Source organism: Psammomys obesus, unplaced genomic scaffold, assembly GCF_907164565.1.
Source record: "Psammomys obesus unplaced genomic scaffold, mPsaObe1.curated_primary_1811, whole genome shotgun sequence".
Taxonomy (NCBI): Eukaryota; Metazoa; Chordata; class Mammalia; order Rodentia; family Muridae; genus Psammomys; species Psammomys obesus.
Genome location: NW_026594428.1, coordinates 9,384,084 through 9,407,710, shown reverse-complemented (window position 1 = coordinate 9,407,710; position 23,627 = coordinate 9,384,084). Strand labels below are relative to the sequence as shown.

Here is a 23,627-nt window from a genome sequence, read left to right as displayed (position 1 = left end):
TCTTAAAGAGAAACAGATTTAAATAAGATTTATTGAATGCCCAACAAATGAACTGTTCTTTCTGTGTTCTTCTCTACCCCCATTCTATCTCAGCATATAATACTATGGTGTCCATCTTACAATTCATAGAAAAATAAGGATGACAGTGTTTCACAATTATATGGTAAGACCTATTGGAAATGTACAATTTGAAATCCATTCATTTTCAAGCAATAAGAGCATTCATGGGCAGAGCACAGAAAGTAAGTTCACGTGAACAGTCATATATTTCATTGGCATACTTACGACCATTTTGTAAACATTTTGATTGCTACTTGTCTGTGCAGTAGTTCACTATAAGAGAGTCATGTTTTCATCCACACACCAGAGTAAAATTCACAATATAAGGAGCTAGTTTTGGTTTTCTAAACTTTAGCAAAATGATCGTTGCTGTTAATGTTTAGAGAGCAAGAAGATTGCTACACTGACTGAAAATCTCAGACATCACTGTACCCTAGCAAGAAATTACATCCAAAGATCAATAGAACCAATTTCCAGAAGCCCTAATCTAGAATACAGTTCTTTAGACATAGGTAATACATCTGCAATGAAGATATAGAATTAAGCAAACTGAAAATTTTTGCTGTAGTATTTTCTCTAATATGAACAACAATAAAAAAAAAATAGAGTTCATACACACTATGTTTGTCTTTCAATGTCTGTTATTATCCATATTCTATACTCCCTCATTCAACTGATTCAGGATAAGTCAACGTTTATCTTCAATGTTTTCAGTATGCTACAGTATATATGCATGTCTGGATGTCACAACACTGAATTTAGAAATATGTAAAGGATAGTTTCAACTCTTAGCTACCCAATAGTCAAATTCAGAAAAGACACAATTCCTTTTAAAATACAATTTATATGTATTGGGCCACAAAGACAGATACAAAACCTAATAATAGTGCTCCTATGAGCCAACAAAAATAAACACGTTAGTTAGTATATAGAATATACTTTTAAATTTTTCATAATATTGTACAAATAAATATCCAATCATTCTATCATATCCACTTTAGCAAAGGTCATAGACAGAATAATAATTACCAATTTCCATAATGGTAAACTTATTCAAGTATCAAAAGGTATTGCTTATGCTCACAACTTCTACAGTTAATTATATTCAGGGTGCACCAATCACAGTTTCAGGGAGAGTTTCCTATCACATTCCTTCTCATGTTTTATTCTCCTTTGCTATTGGTTTATGGTCTGCTGGGCATTTTTCCTGCATTTGAATTAGCTTACACTCATTTTGCATCAATCCTTGTTTTCAGGTTGGTAATCAATATTAGTCATTAGTATCATTTTCTACTTGTTCTCTTAAGTTAGTTATGTGTGTTGAAAAACACTGGAACTGTAATGTGTGAAGTAATTATTGACAAAAGCCCATTAAGTGAATGGCTTATGGGGTGGATGAATAGGGTGACTGACACTATGTTAATTCATTGGCTGTAAACATAGAATCAAGGACATAACAAGAAGTTTGTAAACAAAACTGCAATGATAATTGGAGCTTGGACCAGAATGGTACAGAATGGACTCTCTTCTATCATTCTGTTTCCTCCTCCTACATCTTGCAAGGTAAGTACAAGATATACTTTGCATTTCAAACTCTTGATTCAGGAATGACTATGTTCTCTGAAGAGACTATACCTTCAGACCAAGAACTGTTATTGCAGAAGGACAGCCTCCTGCTTTTAACATCTGTGGGCGATCCCAGAGTGGAAGATAAAGGTTGAAAATGCAAGCAGAGCATAGAGTTAGGTTTTGGGCTACATAATAAAATCTTTCTCTCGTCTGTCTCTGGACTCAAAGCAGGCATGCCATTACCTGAGAAAACCAGAAAGCAGAAATTTTACTTAGCATTTTTATTTTTCTCAAATTCCAATTGAGAAAATACAAGATCACTAATTTTGACCAGACATGAAGCTAATTTAATGCAACAAATAAGAACGTTACGGGTATCTTAATAGCTCTAATCTAACTAGTCAAATTTTGTTTTCACCTGTTACATATGAAAGGTTTGCCTGGCTCCACACCTACATGCACGGCACACTCCCATACAGGCATGGTTGTGATTTACCTTGATTTTTAGATGTGCAAACAAAGACAAAATTAGGTAACTCTACACTCTGAACAAAACACAGTTAGGAACTTAAGGCAAGGGCTGAGAGTTAACAAACAGAGGCAGACACCAAATGAACTAGCTAGTGATCACAAGACCCAGCAGCCTTCTCTCCCTGCATCAGTGCTGTGCCTTTTGTAAAACATAAAAGTTTCAGCTTAGGTTTCCAGAAACATCTATAAAAGCCATTTGTAAAAGGAATAAAAAAACGGAAAAATAACAAATTTCTACCCCCCAAAACAACAAACAAACAAAACAACAAACGCAGGTTCATCTTGCAGCAGTCTCAGTGCGCAGATAACACGTAATTTTTGAGGCTACTGGAAAGACAATAATTAAAAAGCTCTGAGAAAAATCCAATTGCAGTATTCCTGTTTGACTCTGACCACGCTGATCTCACTTTTATAGACAGACGTAGAAACCGCTTAATCAGACACCCTCCGTATTCAAATGTGCCAAACAGAGTCCCCTTCCAACTTCTTCAGGGGCAGGGCAGTAACAGCACATCAACAGAACAACATCCACACAAAACCAGCTGCCTCGGGAGCTTCGCGTTCCTTAGGCTCTAAAGCAGCATTCCGGCATAAGAAATACAAATTTATACTAGCGGCAAGGCTGCCGGCTGCAACTTTCCCATTAGCACAGCACCCTGTGAAAAGCATCCAGGAGGAAGATTTCACCAATACTGTTTCACTCCGAACTGAGTAAAGCCGCCCCATTGTATAAAAATATTAATGTCACGGAGTAAAGTGTGATATATTGAAGCCTTACCTTGGCTGACTTGCCCTAACTGGTGGAAAGGAACTTAATTTATGAGAAGCAGAGCAGGGACTTTCTCCGAGCTTTGGGCACTGCTGCTCGCGGTCCTCGGAGAGCCCAGACTCTGGCTCCGCGCACCTCCAGCCCCAGGCTCCCAGGCTGGGTCTCTGCAGCTCCCGAGCGCTTCTCTGATTGGCTGGCAGCTCTTGTCGGCCTGATGCTGGGCTCTCGCATTCTCTCCTCCTTCCTCTGCTCCCAGACTCTCTCCCTCTACTCCCTTCCCCTCTCCTCTCCTTCTCCCCCACCCCACCGTACATACTTTTCAGGGCTGCACAAATACCATTTTTGTCCCATAGACAAGGTCATACTGAAAGCAACGAGGTTAATAAGAATCATTTAAACACACAAACAAAACGAAATTCCCGTGTTCTTGAAAAATGACGGCCAGGACGCCAATGACAGTTTAGACCAGCAGTTCTCTGCGGGGGATGGGAAAGTAGGGGCAGGAGCAGAGGATGGCTGTCAGAAGGAGTGGGAGTATACATCAGAAGAGAAAGAGCAAAGGCAGACAGGGCAAGCGCTGATGTGGCAAGCTGATAATAAATTTTCATATTTCCGTGCAAAGTCGTCACAGCCTGCTAAACATTCAACTGCTGGCTCATTCATCAGCGATCTCTACTAGAGAAGAAGTCCAGCGATTTAGCTTGTGAGATGCCCTTTCATGCCTTACCCCAAGTACTCAAGGCGTGTAGGGTTTGTGTTAGATGGAGCTTCCCCTTGGAGGTCAACATTATATTTTGAAGATGAATAGTACTGCAGTGCCTTCCCTACCTCTCGATACTGCCAGAAGAACGAAGCCAAGCATGAACTTCTCACCTCTTTTGACTCCTGAATAAATTACAACGTTTTGTAATGTACACAGCTTATGATAACAGGGATTTCAGGCCTGATTGGCTGCTTTCAAAATTGATGTGAACAGCTGAGGCATCATCTTCAGTACTTTCTCCCAGCAGGAAGTCACCCACACTCACCCATCAATATCATCCTGCGTTTCACTTGAAGCATCATAGTAAACAAGTGTAGGTGTTTTTCTAAATTGAATGACTAATCCCAAAGTCCCCTGGCTGGGATATTAACACTTATATGGGATTCTCAATCATCACTAACACCAAGAGAGTAGCATTCCTTTGGAAACATATTTGTTAAAACTACCAAAGCCCCCTTTTAGTGCTTTACTGGAGGAAAATCACTCAGGCTCAACAGAGCTAGTGTGAAACGGATGCAGGTTTGCTAATGTGCAAAGCGTGAGGGTTAGAATCAAGGTTGGGATTTTTCTTCAGATGTGGGTGTGGGTGAATATGGCATCCCTCACCCTCAAGAGACTTCTTTAAAATTTAGAAAATAGCCCTTTCCCCAAACATTTTTTTTTTTTTTGTGAAAAGTGGGTAAAAATATCTATGCGGTTATTAATAAATCATTGTAAACGTTTGACAAAGGTTACTTAACTTGTAACGATGCCTTCTGATTTGGTCTTTTTTACTTCAAAAAAGGTCATTTGAGAAGATAAGGCAAGTGGTATTTCTTTTAAAGTGCGGCAGGTGGAATATTTAGAATCAACTACTTATATTTGGCTGTCTTTATTTCACGGGAGTATTGAATAGTAGAGCTATTTCAGTTGCTTTGGGGGTTGATATTTTGAAAGAAACAAACAGAAACAGTGCAGGAATTGAATTACTTCTTATTGTGAAAGAACTGCATTTTGAAGCGCTTAGTCGCTCCAACAAAACATGTAAGAAGTCAATTAAAATTTGAAAATGACCAACATTTAAACTGTTAAGGAAAAGTAGAACATGAACAACAGTGTCAGAATAATGTTCTCTTGTTTATTCTTTCCTTTGTGGCTTCCAATACAAATGAAGTATTTTCCTCACATAGTGTCCTAATTTAACTTTTTTTTAAAATCTGAGATTATTATATAATTACTTTATTTTGCCCTTACCTTTACTCCTTCCAAACATTCTTATCTACACCTCTTAGTTCTCTTTCAAATTCATGGCCAATTTTTTTTTCACTAATTGTAGGTATATACATACATATATACTTAAATATGTAGTTAGAAATTTCTTAGACTGTATAATGTTACTTTAATACATTGTCATCCCTGAAAATATACATGGAATTACATAGAAAATCCTGTTGCTTATTTAAAGGAATATTTAGGACAGAAAGCGCTTTATATCTTGCTCTGTTAATGAGACACTGATGAATGAGGGGAGGGGTAGTTCTGATAAGTACAAAGGATATGAAGAAGAGCATTTTCTCTCCAAGAAGTCATGTAGTTTAATTTGAACATTTTATGTCATAAAATTCTCAGGAGAAGACCAACACTGCTTGTTTCTTTTTTTTATTTTTTAAATTTATTTCTACATTCATTTTTTATTTATTACAGTTTATTTATTTTGTATCCAGCTATTGCCCCTTTCCTCAGCTCCTCCTACTCCCACCCACCCTCCTTTTCTCCCTCTATGCCCCTCCCCTAACCCACAGGTAGGGGAGGTCCTCCTCCCCTTCAATCTGACAATAGCCTACCAGGTCTCATCAGCGCTGGGTGCATTATCTTCCTGATGCAGGCCCCAGGGAAGGTTATCAAAGAGTCAGCCACAGAGTTCATGTCAGAGACAGCCCCTGTTCCCCTTACTAGTACACCCATTTGGAAACTGAGCAGCCTATGGTCTTCTTCTGAGCAGTTGGTCTTCCAGTTGATTGAAATAAAAAGTTTATTTGCCACCTGGCCACAGTTGTGTTTTCTCAGACATCAGCAATGAGAATTCAGGGATGTAGTAGAAAAAACAAAACAAAACAAAACAAGGTTTTATTATCCCCCTCCCCTTCTCTGGGATTTTCCACTGTTAATTCCACAAGAACTGAGTGCAGTGGAGAAACATCATGTGGGTCAACAGGTACTTACTCAAAACTGCAGAAGTACAATCCTTTCCTAAGAAAATAATCTATTTATCAAGGGAGGGTGTGTTTCAATGATTCTGCACTCAGATTAAGGGCTGCAGATCCTCTCAAAACTCCATCACAATGCAATGTGCATAAGTGGCTTTAAAAGCTTAATATTCTGAACCTGTGCCAGCTTTGCCCAGCAATAGGTGAGCTTTTTGCCCTCCTACTACATGAGGTGTGTTTGCAGGGTATAGCGAAGACAGCAGGTAGAATAATGTGGCGCATGGTGTTTGGAGGAAGGGCTGGCAGGAAGCCAGTGATCATTTTCTTTTCATGTCAAAGATTAGTTTAAAAGACTGGACCATGTATCACTCAACAGAATTTACTATAGAGCTAGTCCCAGGAACTGAAAGCATGTGCAATTCTGATACTGAACCCTTCTTGTTTTACCTTGGTTGGAAGAGCTATAAGAATCATTTTAGCTGGTGACAGAGAAGCATCCAACATAAGATTGATGCTGGGCAGACTATAGATACTTGAAAGACAAAAATTATTGTGCTAAATGGTGACTATTTTGAAAGAGAAACTCAGAAAATTATCACTTTAGATGCCATCACATGCTCCGTTTGACTGTGAAAGCTTAGAAATCTTACTTTCACATACAAATGAAGCAAAATATATAAAAAAATGTGTATACATACTCTAACATCCTCTCATAATTCAATAACGGGAAGAGTCAAGGGTACAATGGAAAATTAGTTTATCCTTGAATGTGTTTATTGAGTGACAACATGAACCAAGGCATGTACTTGAGGTATGCAGCTTTTTGTGTTGGTATGTGTTATAAAAAGACTACTTAATTCAGATAATTAGCATATCAGTCATCTCAAATAGTTACAGTTTGTTTCCAAATAATAATATGTAATAAATGGTTAATTTTTGTGTGTGAGAAAAATTTGAAATATTATTGTTTAAGTTAACAAAAATTGTACGTTGTATGTCTTTCGTTAAAAGAATATGAGAGCAAGCCAATACGGATGAAAATATATCACATTATCTTGCCCTAAGGTTCAGGGAACATCACAGGAGAGGGAAAGAAAGTCTATGACAGGATTGCTACCCTTGCCGGCCACAGAGTAAGACAATGCAGCCAGTCCTGATGAGACCTGATAGGCGAGGGTCAGATAAAAAGGGAGGAAGACACCCCTATCAGTGGACTAGGGGAGGGGCATAGAGGGAGGAGAAGAGGGAAGGGGTCAAGGCTGGGATACAAATTGAATAAATTGTAATAACACTAATTTTTTTAAAGTTATTCACCTCTGGACATGACAGGGCTTAAAGAATATTGTTGTTGAGGACAAAAGTCTTGCACATTATGAAGCCAGTCAACATTTCAACATGGATGGAAAAAGGACTTTTGAGAGACTGACCCCAACCCTAGCTGAGGTGCCACTAGTCGTTTATAGCTGCAGGGCCCTCACGTTTGTATTTTTACCCTAATTAAAATATTTGTTGCACCATTGTATTATATTTCTTTATGTGAAAAAATATCATGCCGTACTTTTGTTTGCTTACTGCTTTTTATTTGTTTTGTATTTAAATCTGTCTTCTCCATCTCTTAATGGTCAACACTAAATATATTCCTGGTTAATAAGATCTTACTTTAATTTATTGTGCTAGGCCATACATTTTTTAAGTCTATAAAATAGTTTTTAAAAACATGTCATTATGTCAGTTATTGAACAATTGATAATTAGAAAGCGCAGTGTAGTGGAGGCAGTGGTGCGCACCTGTAATCCCAGCACTCGGGGAGGCAGAGGCAAGTACATCTCTGTGAGTTCACTTCCAGCCTGCTCCACAAAGTGAGTCCAGGACAGCCAAAGCTACAGAGAGAAATCATATCTCCAAAAACAAAACAAAACAAAAAAGCCAAAAGGAAGAAGAGAAAGAAATTGTAGAGTACTGAGGAACAATATATCTAAGTACAAACAACATGCAAAATTATATCGCCTAATGTAACGTTTATTTGGTAGTAAGGGCTATAAGAATATAGTCTATTTATTAGTCTGGTTATCTTTTTTTTTCCTTTTTTGTTTTTATTATTAGTTACATTTTATTAACTTTGTATCCCAACTATATCCTGCTCCCTCACTCCCTCCCAATCCCACCCTCACTCTCTCATCTCCACCGTGCCCCTTTCCAAGTCCACTGCTTGGGGAGGACCTTCTCCCCTTTCATCTGACCCTATTTTGTCAGGTGGCTGCAAAGTCCTCCTCTGTGGCCTAGCAGGACTGCTCCTCCCATGGTGGGTAGGGAGGTCAAAGAGCAGAGGGCCCCTGAAAGACTCTACCTAGCAGTGCATCAAAGCAGATACTAAGACTCATAACCAAACCTTTGGCAGAGTGCAGGGAATCAAATGAGAGAAGAGGAGTTAGTATGACGTGGAAACGATAGGAGCTCCACAAGGACCAAATATATCTGGGCACAGGGGTCTTTTCTGAGACTGACACTCCACCAAGGACTATGTATGGATATAACCTAGAACCTCTGCTCAGATGTAGCCTGTGGTAGGTCAGTAATCAATAGTTTCCCATAGTAATGGAGACAGGGACTATCTGATAGTCTGGCTATCTTGAGAGACAAAAATTATGGAATGTAGTAAATAGATGGGTCGATGGACGGAGGGATGTATAACATATATATATATATATATATATGTATATACAATATATGCATATGTGTATGTATATATAATATGTGTATATGTACCTATATATAGAGAGAAAGCATGCTAATAAATTACAGATAGAGATATAATGGATAAAGAAACAACTCACTGGCAGCTGGAGAAGATTATGATCACCATCTATATAAGTTAGAAATACAGTAAATCTGCTAATAAACAAATTCAAAGGGTTATGAGGTAGGAAAATTACTGGTACACATCTTAGTATTCTTTCAAAGAACACAAGTTATTAAAGCCATGTAAACATGGATGTTGTCCATGAAACAGAGCAGAAGTTTATGTTTCCTTTGATGTTTTATTCTAAGCAGACCCAAGATGGATCAAAAGATGTCCATCCTTAATGATGATGACTGTTTGCTTTACTCACTCCATGAATTCAAATACTGTTCAACTTATTTTCTATAAGTATCTTTTAAGACACAGACTAAGCATCACTTAATCTAGTCCATTCATTAATAAGACACAATTTTCCTCTTTTAGGTTTGTCCTAACTTCTAAGATTTTTGGCTAAAATAAAATGTATTCCTTAAAATATCCTAAGAGAATTAAATATTCATAAAAATATACTAGGCATGTAGTAGAGTTTTTACGAATGTGTTTGTTTTATACACGTGTAAACTATTTGAGTGCACACTACTAGTACTCTCTGATATATTGCAGGTGTTTATGAAGCCCACTGAGATGTAGAAAATTCTTGATTGAAATTCAAAGATATGGGTCAAGCTTATCTCAATCAGTGCTTAATTACTGAGTTGTTTAAGCATGAAACTGTAAGTTTAAACATATAATTGTTCATAGACTAGGATATTATCTCTACCCAGGTGAGCTATTCAAGTCTTACACAACTTTATAAAGACTAAAGTTCTTAATACCTAAGAAACTATGGAGAGTGCCCAGGTGAAAACAACAACAACAAAAAAATTAGATGTTAATAGTATCATGTGAGATATGCTTTCTTTCCTCAACTGTTCAGAGAAAGAAGCAAAACACAAATCAACAAATCCTATCTGGGAACTTATTATTTAAAAAACAATCATATTTTCTGTGGGATACCCTGGGGGCAGTATTCATTTAGTATATTCTCACACTTCTGTATTTAACTCTTTGATGTGGGATTTTGTGACATTGTAAATGGTTATCTATCCAGGAAATATCCTGAACATAGAATTAAATGTTTATAGAACAGCAGAATAAAGTCAGTTTTGATAGCCTCAGTTTACAAAGGGTCTGTGTTATTTTATTTTATTAGTGTTTAATTAATTAGAATTTCTAAACAACTAAATCACTGACATTTCAGGAAATATAATTAAGTAGGTACTATGAGTTTATGCCTAATAAAAATGGCCATAGCATAAGTAACTCAAATTTATAATTGTTTTCTATTATAATATTGTATAAAAAACTTCCAAATATGAAGAACTTGGAAATACTGTGCATATTCCTTGTCTTTAAAGATTTATATGTCAGCTTCTATGTAAATAAAACATGTTGAACTCTTTCAATCAATTTGCAACTTTGTTTTCTATAGTATATGTACAATACAATTTATCTAATTCTTTTCACAACACTGAATTCTAATGCTGTTGACCATGTTTTTATATTATCTTCTTTAATGAAATACTCTGCCTACTGTACTTGTATATATTATGTAGAATTGTAACTATAGTAAAAAATATAAGAATAGTTCTTAAAGCAAAGATTACTCTTTTGCTTCCAAACACCATTAGGGAAGAATAAGCAAAATATTAATTATTTCTTTGCTAAGCCTGAGCAAAAACATTTTTCCAATTTGATTATGTAATAGCTGAAAGTTAATTTTTCATTGTTTCTATTTCTTTTAATGTGATGACTATAATAATAATTGACCATTTCTTGTTTTTTTCTCTCAAAATTCATTTCATATCCATTTTCCTATCATGTTATTGTTAATTGAGAACCATAATGGACTTAAATTATCTTAATACCAAGTCAAGTAGCGACATTAGAAGTTCATCAGATATTTCTGCAGATTTTCCTTCTAATACTTGGCGAAAATGTACTTTATGTGGATAGAAGCACATTTAAATGTGAAAGCAAATATACACACATAGATTTACTTGACAAGCATGTAATGCCCCATTTGAATATGTTGAAGGACATCCATTGAAGGAGATCAATGGAAGCACTAAAATTTCTTGCTATAAGGTAACAAATTGAAAACTAATTAAATGCAAAATGATGCCATAAATTACACACTGCATATGGACAAAGACCTTTCTCCAGTAAAGTAAATATAAATTGCTTTCAAAAAACTAATAATAGGCCCATTAGAATGTTGAATTTTGAAGATAATCATGAGTATATGTTAATGGATAGAAAAAATTAAACATAATTATATTCTACATGTAAATATTTTTAGATAATCACTTTATTAAAAAGTAATTATTATAATCCTGTTATATGAATTTCAAAATTCCTCCACAGAATATATAGCAGACAGACATTGCTAAAGAATGCATCTTATTTGTTGTAAGTAATGTGTATATTTTCCTTAAGGTTCTCAAGGCAAAATTTACCACAGAATTCTATCATTTCTGCAAAGATGAGCAAAATATGTCACATTTAAGACAATGTCAAATAGCATTAACAGGTTTTATTTCTAGGCTTTTGACATTACTATATTACATACCTGCATTGACATGTTTAATATTTCATATATAATAAATTAGATAGCATGTAATTATGCAAATTAAAAATAAAAATGTATGGCAATCAATTGAAATAATATGTATAAGTTTTCTAAATCTGTTTAGTATAGATCATGCTAGTTACAATCTTTATCAAATACAACCATGGAAAGGTATGATTCATAATTTAGTCTCATCATAGAATGGGAATTCTTAAAAACCAACATTTCATCATAATGTGATGCTGTAACACAGGCACCTCCAGAGTGCTATGAAACAACATGGGTGCTTTTCTAATTCTTCCTGAGTGTGCAGGGACAGCTTTTTGCAAGTCAGTATTGAATGATGAAAATAAAGTACACAGAAACAACAAAAGAACAGAAAGAAGGAGTCAAGATGTTTATAAAGTCCAGGAAAAAAAAATCTGACAGGAGAAAGGGAAGGACTAAAAAAAAAAAAAAAAAAAAAAAAAAGAATTTACTATGTGGAAGTGAAGTTCTTGTTAAAATGTTGGCCATTATTAAACGGAAGAAAAGGAGCATGATGAAATGTCGTCACTTGATCTCACAGTGTAATTTCCCACCATATAACAAAGTAATCTGTTAATTGTGAGCTTAGTCACATAGATAAATATTAAGAGTTCAATGACTTGAAAAGTTTCAGTAGAACAAAGAGTATAATTGTTATCCACATATTTTTAAATTAGAAAAGAACAGATGAATTGGTTAATCAAAAATTTAAGGTTGTTCTATTTATTATGGTCAGTAGAGAGAGATATCCCAAACATAAATTATAGAAAACACAAAGAGAAGAAGTAAACTAAAGAGTAAGTTTCCCAGAAACAAAAACCGTCAAGAAGACTCTAAGCACTTTTTTTTTTTTTTTTTTTTTTTGCTTTATAAGATTTCTTATGTCAATAAGAGGACTCTCACACACAAACAAATACACACAGGTATACGCACACATCCATAAACACACACACACACATACAAACACACAATCACTCTGTAAGTGCAAACACAAGTATATATACATCTTCTTTGGTGTTTTCTTTTTCTTAAAAGCAAAGCCAGCTCCATTAATGTGACTACACTGTAAAGTGCAATAGGGGCACTCTGTCTGTGAAGTTAGTAATTTCTAGATAGACAAAAGCACAGCTGTAAACTTAGGAAAAGGTTTTTGTGGAAAACTCCATTTCATATCAATGGTGCCACTTCTACTAACCTTCAGTTAATTAGTTACCTTCACATTGTCCCTTGAAGATGATTCTCAAATCCATACTCTGCTTTTAAATGTTACCTAAGTATTTGTTAGCTAGGTAAGGAAAGAGGTTATCATGATATATTGCTGTTTGCTTTTCTTTCTACCACAACATCAGCAAACTATATAGTTAATGTCAAAGAGTATGGGAAAAGTGGTATTTTAAAATACTTATAAAGTAGGGTGATGAAAGATGATTATCAGAAAAGAAACTCAATATAAAATGATGTACTTTAGCTAGAACTTCTAGTGCTCTATTGAAGAGATATGGAAAAAATGAGCAATCTTGTCTTTTCCCTGATTTTAGTGGTATTTCTTTGAGTTTCTCTCCATTTAGCTTGATGTTGGCTATTGGCTTGCTGAATATAGGCTTTATTATGTTTAGGAAAGGGCCTTGTATCCCTGATCTCTCTAAGACTTTCACCATGAAGGGGTGTTGGATTTTGTCAAAGGCTTTTTCTGAATCTAAAGAGATGATCACGTGATTTTTTTTCTATCTGATGAGCTGGTTGAACAATGGAATCAAATCAAAGACCCATAAATAAAACCACACACTTATGTACATCTAATTTCTGACAAAGGAGTCAAAAAAGTGGAAAAAAGACAGCTTTTTCAACAAATGGTGCTCATCTGAGTAGAGGTTTACATGTAGAAAAAATCAAATCGATCCATATTTATCACCCTGCACAAAACTCAAATCCGAGTGGATAAAAGACCTCAACATAAAACAAGCTACACTAGATATCCTAGAGGAGAAAGTTAGTAAGAACCTTGAACTCATTGGCACAGGAGACAACTTCCTGAACAAAACACAAACATCAGGCTCTAAGATCAAAAAGCCTACATATGATTAATGGTTAATATCCAGAATAAATAAAGAAACCAAGAAAGTAAACATCAACAAATCAGATAATCTACTTAAAAAATGGGATACAGAGCAAAATAGAAAATTCTCAACCAAGGAATCTCAAATGTTGGAGAAGCACTTAAAGAAATGTTCAATGTCCTTAGCCATCAAAGATGTGTGAATCAATAGGACTCAGATTCCATCTTACACCTGTCAGAATAGTTAAGATCAAAAACTCAAATGAGAACACATGCTGGAAAGGATGTGGAGAAAGTGGACCACTTCTTCAAGTTTGCATTGGGATGCAAACTTGTACAACCTCTCAGAAAATCAATCTGGTGTTTTCTCAGAAGACTTGGAATAGACATGCCTCAGGACCCAGCTATACAACAACTAAGTATATACCCAAAAGATGCTCCACCATACAACAAGAGCATTTGCTCAACAATGTTCATAGCAGCTTTATTTGTAATAGTCAATATCAGGTGTCCCTCATCCAAAGAATGGATAAATAAAATGTGGTAACTTTACACAAAGGAATACTACTCAGCCCTTAAAAACAAGAAAATCATGAAATTTGCAGGCAAATAGATGGATCTAGAGAAGATCATCTTGAGTGAGGTAAACCAGACCCACCCAGAATGACACACATGGCATATACTCACTTATGAGTAGACTTTAGCCATATAGTACAGGATAGACACACTACAATGGACAGACCCCAAGAAGATAGGTCCGATGGACACCTTAGGCTTCATGTGGGCCCATGAAGGGAGTCGGGGATATCTCTGACACAGACTTTGTTGTCTGCTTTTTGATCACTTCCCCCAGATGGGACCTCCCTACCAGGCCACAGAGGAGGAATAAGAATTCAGTTTTCGTGTCAATAGATGATCTGGGGTGTCTGGGTAGGGGGTGAGCCACTGTTTTGAGGAATAGGGGACAGGGGATGCAGGAAGGAGGGTGATACTGGGAGGAGAAGAGGGAGAAGCCTATGAGCAAGATGTAAATAGAAATAATTAATAAAAAGAAAAAAAAAACAATGATAGAACATCCACATATCAGAGAAAACATTGATGGCAATCGATGGTTCTGAGTTACCTCCCTCAGCATATGGCCATTTCCAGCATTCATATGCATCCATTAACCTGTGCATTTCATCATTTGATTTCGCTATCTTGAAATAATAGTATAACTGCATTATTTACTTCATCCCTTTTCTACTGCCAAAGCTTTCCATTCAGACTTCCTTGTTATCTTTCAAAGTCATTGTCTCATTTTTACTAATGACTTTTAAATATGTTATAAAGATTATAGGTTAATATAGTAACTATATATATATATATATATATATATATGTACATACACACATGCACATGTCTGCACACATACATACACACACACACACACACGCACACACACGTGACCTGCGCAATTTGTATAAAGTTACTTGTATATGTTTTTAGTAACAAACATTAGGTGTTAGATAACCAATTGGTGTGCTCTTCATTTCTCATTATAGCTAAGTAACATTTATTGTATATATGTACCATACTCTCACTCTTCATCCATTAGGTGACAGACATTGAAACTGCTTATTTCCTGGCTGTTGTGAATACAGCAGCAAAGAATATAGATAAGCAAGTATATTTATATTAGGATATAGAAACCTTTTGGAATGTGCCCAGGAGTTGTACAGCTGGATCATATGGTAGAACTATTTCTATCTTTTGAGGAACCTCCACAGTGCTTTCTCTCGTGACTACACCAGCTTGCCTTGTCCTCCTACAGCAGTGGATGAGTATTCCCTTTTCCTCACATCCACATTAACAGTTGTTGTCATTTTCTAAAAATGTATCCATTCTGACTACAACAAGTTGAAATTTCAAAGTATATGTAATTTGTATTTTCTGATGTCAGACAGTTCTAAACATTAAAAATAAAGTATCCAGAACAATTACTGTGCCAACTGACATGCTTAGATGGAAAGACCAAAGCTCATGAGGTCTCAACTCTAGGGAAAAATGTGAAATAAACCTAGAAGCAACAGAGGAATACTAAGAGTGGGAGAAACAGTCTTTCTCAGAGTACACACACACACACACACACACACACACACACACACACAATTAAAATTATGTTATGAATTTGAAAGAGTCTAAGAGCCAATATATAGAAGGAATTGGCAGCAGGGAAGGGAATGTGGGAATGATGAGTTTCATAATTAAAAAAATAAAATAAATATTTAAAAATTAAAAGGAACAAGTATCAATTATTTGTATTCATTCTTTTGAAGATGCTTTGTTAGTTCCAGACCTCATTTTAAATGGATTGTTTGTTTTATTAGTGTTTGGGTATGTTTAATTGTTTGTAGATGCTATACACTAACCTTCTGTCAGACATGTAGGAGGTAATGATCATTTCCCGTTCTGTAAGACACCTCTTTATTCAGTCAGTGGTTTTCTGTGCTGTACATAAGCTTTTGAGTTTCATAATATCAAAGTTGTCTATCACTGACCTTGGTGTCTGGTGTCCAGTTTTCTTGTGCAGAAAGTCCTTTCATATACCTCTAAATTAAGATGCGTTCACCAGTTTCTCCTGGAAAAGATTCAGTATATCAAATCCTAGGTTGAGTACCTTCCTCAGCATCAAGTTGAGTTCTGAGCAGCATGACAGATGAGGATTTAATTTAATCTTTCTTCATGTCTTCTCCATGTTGTTCAGCATTGTCTTTGGAAGACCCTATTTCACTTTTTCTGCTCTCGTTTTTCTTGCCTTGTTTAAAAAAAAAAAAACTGAGATACTAAACTATGAAAAAAAAATTAGGGTATGAAATGGTTTATTTGACCTGCAGGTCACTGTCTATTATAGAGGAAACTCAAGAAAGGAGCCTGTGGCCTAACAGGGCTGCTCCTCCCTTGGGGGGGGTGTGTGTAAAAAAACCAGCCATTTAGTTCATGTCACAAATAGTCCATGTTCCCCTTACTAAGGTACCCACTTGGATACTGAGTTACCACGGGCTACATATGAACAGGGGTTCTAGGTTATATCCATACATGGTCCTTGGTTGGAGATAATGTCTCATAAAAGACTCCTCTGCCCAGATATATTTGGTCCTTGTGCAGTTCCTGCCCTCTCCAGGTCATACTAAGTCCCCCTTCTTTCATATGATTCCCTGAACTCTGCCAAAGGGTTGGTTATGAGGAGGACTTTCAAGGGAGGGCTGAAGATTCGTGATAACCTAGGGTCAGATGAAAAGTCCTCCCTATCAGTGAACTTGGAGAGGAGCATAAGAGGAGATGAGGGAGGGAGGGTGGGATGGGGAGGAAATGAGAGAGCAGGATACAGCTGGGATACAAAGTTAATAAACTCTAATATTAAAAAGAAAAGAAAAGAAAAGAAAAGAAAAGAAAAGAAAAGAAAAGAAAGGAAAAAGAGCCTGGAGGCAGAAGTGAAGCAGAGGACATGGAGGAGTTAATTCTTAGTGGATTGCTTCCTGTTTCTGCACATCTAGCATCCTTAGATAAATTAGGGACACCTGCCTAGGGTGGCACTGCCCACGGTGGACTAGCACCTCCTCTATGAGTTAACAATCTGGAAAATAGTCAACATGCCAGTAGGCTACTCACAACGAGACCATTTTATAATTTTAGCTCTCTCTGTCATGTTCATATCTGAATGTTCAGATCAGTTTTTCAGTGAAGAAATATAATTGAACATTGGTGGGGATTGCATGTAAATATGTTCTCTCTCAAATTTGAGTGTTTCCTTTGAACCTTTAGATAATTGTGTTGAACTGAAGTTACAAAAAAGTCAGGAAAAGTAGGATGAGGCTGTAAGGCATATTTATAGAAAACAGTGATAGAACACAAAAGAAATGAAGAAAAAGGGTAATAATGCAAAACAGAGATAAAATGATGAGGTATTAAAATTAGAAGAGAGACTATAGGAAGGAATAAAGAACTAAAGACAATTGAATAATTACTACTACAGACTTCCTAACATATTTAATATGCATATATAAAACTAATTTAAATGGAATTAACCAACAACAATCAGTAAGCCCCATTTCCTAGGCACCATTTATTATAAATGAATATGCCTAATACAGGGTATTGGTTTCGTCTTTTCCAAGTTCTCAGTGACATCTCATAGACCTCTGAGATATTACAAGGTATTACCTTTGCTCTTGAGAACCTCCAGAACTTGACTGTAGGTCATTTTTTTTAAATACCACACTTGTGGGACATGGGTGATAGATAAAACAAAGTATAGCTCATTCTTCCACGCTTGTATTTGAATATCCAGATAAATTTTTCAATTTCTGTGAAGAAATACATTTGAATATTTTGGGGGATTGCATACAAACATGTTCTCTCTCATATGTGGTACAGAACTAAATGTTCTATTTTTATAGTGCTGTATGGTTTGATGCTTACTGCTGGGAGTGAAAAACAATCAGTAGTTGTACCCATATGAAAACACTCTGATATACAACCATGCCTGACAGACATTCTAATTGGCACAATGGTGACAGGAATGGGCATACCCAAGAACTTGGTGATTGGACTTAACATGAAACTCATTTCTGGTATTATTTGCTAGGTCCAAACTCATGACTGATGTGTTCATAATCCTGAGGAATCAATTTTCTATTTTACTGAAAGGCAGATGCAATAAAAATGTACTACAAATTTAAAGGAATTTCTATCCTTTGTTTTCTGGTTTGTTTCTGCTGGTTGTGATTAGTAAAGACACCCACAACTGGATAATTTGCAGAAAATGTAGTTACTATGGAGAGCTCAGATCTAAATGAGACACTTAGATTAAATCCCCTTATTTCAAGGCTCAGGGATCACTATGGAAGAAAGGCAGACAGTTGAAAGGTCAGAAGTGGAGGACATCTTCAGCAAAACATCATTTGCTAGACATGATGTCACCATTGAACACATGAACCCCCAGAAGTTATAAATACATTAAAAAAAAACCTGCACAAGACAAAGCTAGCCAAAGTCACACTATAGCTGACAGAGAGACCACAAAATCGTATCCCTAGCTGAGGATAGTTTGGCAATTCATGGACACTGGAATTAATGATTCAGTATTCTTCAGAGGCACCACTCACTCCCCAGGCTGCATTGAATGTCTTATAGGAATGCACACACTGGCCACTCTAAGTTAAATCATTGGATTAAATAAAGGAGCACATAAATTTGGAAGACACAAGTGGTAGTAGAAGTGCATGGAAATAATTGAAAGGGAAACATTAGGGAATTGATTTGATCAAAAATGTTGTACATATTATAATATTTACACTGTACTAAAAAGGAAAGAAGAATGGTATAAAATTTGTTGATACCTGCTTTGAAAGGGAAAATCAGCTTTCTCCAACGGAACATCACTGTTTATACAAACCCTGCTCCAGGAATGTTCACCAAAAAAGAAGTGAATGAATGAATAAATGAATAAATAAATAAATAAATAAATAAATAAATAAATAAATAACTCCATACAGTTTTTGTTTGTTTGTTTGTTTTCTTATTTTGGTATTTTATTTTTATTGCTTTTTGTTATTTTTTATTTGTTTAGGGGGAGGGAGAAGAGAGAGAGAAAGATCACTGTAAAGTTAGTTTTATATGAATATGGGAAGGATCTGTGAGAAGTTTGGGGAAAGAAAAGAATATAATCAAAATACTGTATGGAAAAGTAAACAACAACAACAACAACAAATCCAAAAAAACAAAACCAATAACATTTGTGTTTGCTAATAAAGCGTAACCTAAAATGTACTTAGAGATGTGATGTGAAATAAGGTAATACAAATAATCTACATGGTGTAAAAATACAATAAAAAAAGTAAATAAGCTGGCTATATTTAGTGACAGTATTAGGCAAAATTTAGAATGAGTTATTAGGAAAGGGTCCACATTTGGTTATCCAATACCACATGGTAAGTATGGAGTTCATATGCATACAGGAAACATTATACACACTGCACAGGTTGCTCTTAAGTGTTTCAGAATAGATCCATATTTAGAGAAAAAGAAGCCATGAATTTTAGGAAGTGCAAGAGGGGAACATAGGAGGGATTACAAAGAGAAACACAAATAGAACAAGTGATTTAATTATAATTACAGAAATGTTTAAAGAGTGAATGGGACAGCATTTATAAAATTTGGTTGTTAGTGCAAAGAAAAGAGATTTGGTAACATGATCTTCAAAGTAGAAGGAAGAATATTGTAATCACCATGAGTAAGCATAACAGAGTTGAATTGGAATTTGTGGACATTGTAGTATTAGCAGCATGTTCAAGAGGCATCTAAGAGTCAGGTGAAAAAAAAGAGGATGAAGGTATAGAAACAGCTTTGATTGGATGGCAAATGTTTATATTGCATTAACAAGGTTTTGGCATTCATGGTAAGGATAATAACAATACATATTAATAGTTACAGTCATGGATGAGAAGTAGAAGTTTCTACAAGAACACAGAAAAATAGCTAAATAGAGAGGAGATAAGGGCAAAGGAGGCAGAGAGAAGTAGAGAGAGCAGGAGGGGAAAGAATGAAAGACATTAAGGCAGTTATATAAGCTAGACTCTATTGTCAAAAATGTTTCTCTTAAACTGATAGGATTTTACAGGTTATTTTAAATCATGTGTACTTCTGATTATTAAACAAATTTCTCATGGGCAGAGCAAAGTAGAAATATACAAACTACTTTTGAAGGTTTGGTCAGTGTGGGGTTGGGGGAGGGAAATGACAGCTAAAAATAGATCAAATTAGCTCTCAGTATAAGATGAATTTGCATATTCTACAGCATGCAAAATTGTCAAATGAAGTCTCATAATTTTCTTTTATTTTAATGCATGAGAAGCTTGATCTGCATTCAGGAGCATGTATGATTAGCTGTACATTACCATTTCCTTCCTCATTCAATGTGACTTTATGAAAGACTTGCCAAGGAGTGAGTATGTATAATTATTCACAGAAGAAATTAAAGTTGTATGGAAACCAAAACGTTGAAACGTGAATTGTACCCATACTATGTTACTTTAACATAAAGGATAAATATGTGGCTAAGAGTTATAGTGAAATAGTAGCTGTTCTATGTTAAAAGTTATTTATCACTAGAAAGAAAACACAAGAAGAAACATTACACGTTCCTTAAAGAGAAGATGGAGGATGCCATAATCAAACTTACTTTTTTTTTCCTTTTTTTATTTAACTTTTATTAATTACACATTATTCATTTTGTATCCCCCCATAAGCCCCTCCTTCCTCCCCTCCCGATCCCACCCTCCCTCCCCCTTCTTCACGCATGCCCCTCCCCAAGTCCACTGATAGGGGAGGCCTTCCTCTCCTTCTTTCTGATCTTAATCTATCAGTTCTTATCAGAAGTGGCTGCATTGTCATCTTCTGTGGCCTGGTAAGGCTGCTCCCCGCTCAGGGGGAGGTGATCAAAGAGCAGGCCAATCAGATTATGTCAAATTTACTTTTAATTTAGAGAAAAGATATAGAAGTTACAAAGCCCATGAAGAGTAGAGTAAGTTATAAAGAGAACAGTATTTAAAACGTTAACCAGAAATTCTATTAATAATAAATTGCATATTCCTGGTGTTCTTTGCGATTTTAAGATTTTTAAAAAAATTAATAATTGTTTATTACAATTTATTCACTTTATATCCTGGCTGTGGCCCCTTCCCATGTCTTCTCCCAATCCTTCCCTTTCTCTCTCTTCTCCTCCTATGCCCCTCTCCTAGTAGAGACTGATACCTCAATCAAGGACCATGCAATCAGAAGAACTAAAACCCCTGCTGATATGCAGTCCATAGATGCAGTCTCCAAGTGGGTTCTCTAGTACGGGAGCATGGGCTGTCTCTGTCATGAACTCTGTGGCAAGCTCTCTGATCACCTCCCCCTGAGGGGTGCATCCTTGCTAAGCAACAGAGGAAGACAATTCAAGCTGTCCTGATGAGACTTGATAGGTTAGGGTCAGATAGAAGGGGAGGAGGACCTCCTATATTTAAAAATTTTTAAGTACTATATTTATCTCTCTTTTAGGATTACCAAGATTTACTCTAGTGAAATAGTTAATCCACTGAGTCCAGTAATTGCTAAAGTAATTTATGTCTATCCTCTTAGATTATTAAATCATTAAGAATTACATGAAAGAACCAGGGGAATACTGAAAATCCAGGTATTAAATAGCCTATTCTGCATTGGCCTTCAAAATGTCCATATCCAAATAAGGATGGGATTATGTTATGCCCATAATGCTACAGTCACATCTAAACCTATATTTATTTAGGCTTTAACTCACTGCTACCGTGAAATTTTCATTGGAATTCAGTGCAGATCTGAAGTTTTCTCAAGCCACCAATATTCATTTGTTAGAGCTGGCAGCTTTAGACATATTGTCCCCAACCATATGTTCCTCCCATTACTACCAACTAGTCATTACTGGCATGGATTATTTCCTCGTTACATTCTTCAAGCCAGAATCCCTTCTCCCAAAACCTTCTAATTCAATCAACAACATGTCCGCCCTATTTCAAATCTTTTTCTACTCATTACACCTTTTATATTGCTAAAACTCTTTTATTGTTTCCACTTAATTAATCTAGTGTGACATTTTCTTTGGAATATATGAAATAAATAGTAAAATGTGGCTTTTTAAAAAAATGTTCATTTTTATTCTGATTTTTTAAACTATAAAACATTAATTAGAGAAAACTAAAATTTTAGTCAAGTATTCAGAATTTGGTCAAATTTACTCTTACTTACATATTTTATATGTTACCTTTCATAAGTTCTTGCTCTCAATGTGCTTCTTTTAAATGGTATAACACATTTCTAAAGAACTCATAGTAAATACATTGAAGGAGCTAATTGTTGCAAATACCTATTACAAAAGCTAGTACATAGTATACACAGAGAAAGTAACCAATACAATGTGACAAATACAACAATCAATTTCTAATTTGAATATGCAGATATATCTTATATTTGCACTTAAAAAAAACACTGAAGTAGACACAGCTAAGTTGTAAATGACTGCATCAAAGAAGAGATTGCAAAATCAAGATTTGGTGTAAATTGTGTCAGTAGCAATGTGGTCTGTTTGGTGAGATAGCATGCTATTGAGATCACCTGCTTCTCTGAAAACTGAAAGCCAAGAATAAAGAAGGGATCAGCTTCCATTCATATCTTCTCCGGGAAGATATAGATTTTCTGTATTTCAGAGTTCCAGAGGAAAAACTAAAGAGAGCAGAGATAAAAAGGATTGACTTGTCAATCACAAAACTTTTAGACCACAACAGCGAGTATGAGAAACAGAGAAAGCAAAAAGTTAAACCCAACAAAAAGGGCAACTCTCCTTCAGGGTGTTTTTTAGTAATTATCTAGTACTAACATATAAAAGACTTACAATGTTAACCCATTGGATCATTTAAAGCATTATCTGCACAGCCAGTCCTAACTTTACTGATCATGTTAAAACCTGTTAAATGGGAGGCTGTTCAATGAAAAGGAGACATGTGAAGTGATGCGTCACACAATAAAATACAGTTAAAAAGACATAGCACAGATTATGTTCATGCAAGTCTAAGAGTTTTCTTCCTATTTTTTTCAATGTGCATTAAGAATGAGTGTATGGAAGTATGAGTTTTGGATGGTTGTGGGTTGAAAACTAATGTAGTACTGTTCTATCATAATTTAAATTTCTTGGACATCGACTATTCCTTATGGCTCTTTTTCAAAGAAATCTCAAGTTGGCAATTACCTCCTAGTAAATGAATTGTATTTTCCAGCATTTTAATTTATTTTGTAAGATGTCAAAATCTCCCATTTTCTTATTTTTGACTGTACATAATCATGTATTTCATTCATAAAATTGAGGTAAATTAACAAAACAAGAAATATATTCAAGCAAAATATTTGCATCTGTGCTTTTGTGCAGATTATCCTCAACTAATGACAAAGTCACTTCACTAATAAGTTCATCATAAATTGAAAATAGTGGGTTTATATACACCTATTTATTTATATGCCTATCTATTTATACACCTAAGCATAATATCTGAGCAGAAGAGCACATTCTAGAGCCTTTGATTTCTGTGTTTGTTCATGTAGCTCATATGCAGCTATTTCTAGACTTTAGAGGAAGAAATCAAAATTCAATTTCCAGTTTCAACAAAGCATGCATTGTTTTCATAATATTTTAGAGTGGAAAATG

The 23,627-nt window shown here is 35.5% G+C and overlaps 1 protein-coding gene across 4 annotated transcripts in view; it reads right to left on the bottom strand.

The window, feature by feature from the left end:
* The window catches only part of Cdh18 (cadherin 18), a 618,087-nt gene that overhangs the window by 536,454 nt on the left and 58,006 nt on the right, over positions 1-23,627 (bottom strand). For 3 of the 4 annotated variants that reach the window (XM_055618992.1, XM_055618994.1, XM_055618995.1), the window contains exon 1: positions 2,939-3,055. The exons of the other annotated variant lie outside the window; for it this stretch is intronic. The gene's annotated coding sequence lies outside the window, so the exon portion shown is untranslated. Of the gene's footprint in view, positions 1-2,938; positions 3,056-23,627 lie in introns of those variants that run through there. 4 annotated transcript variants of the gene reach the window in all.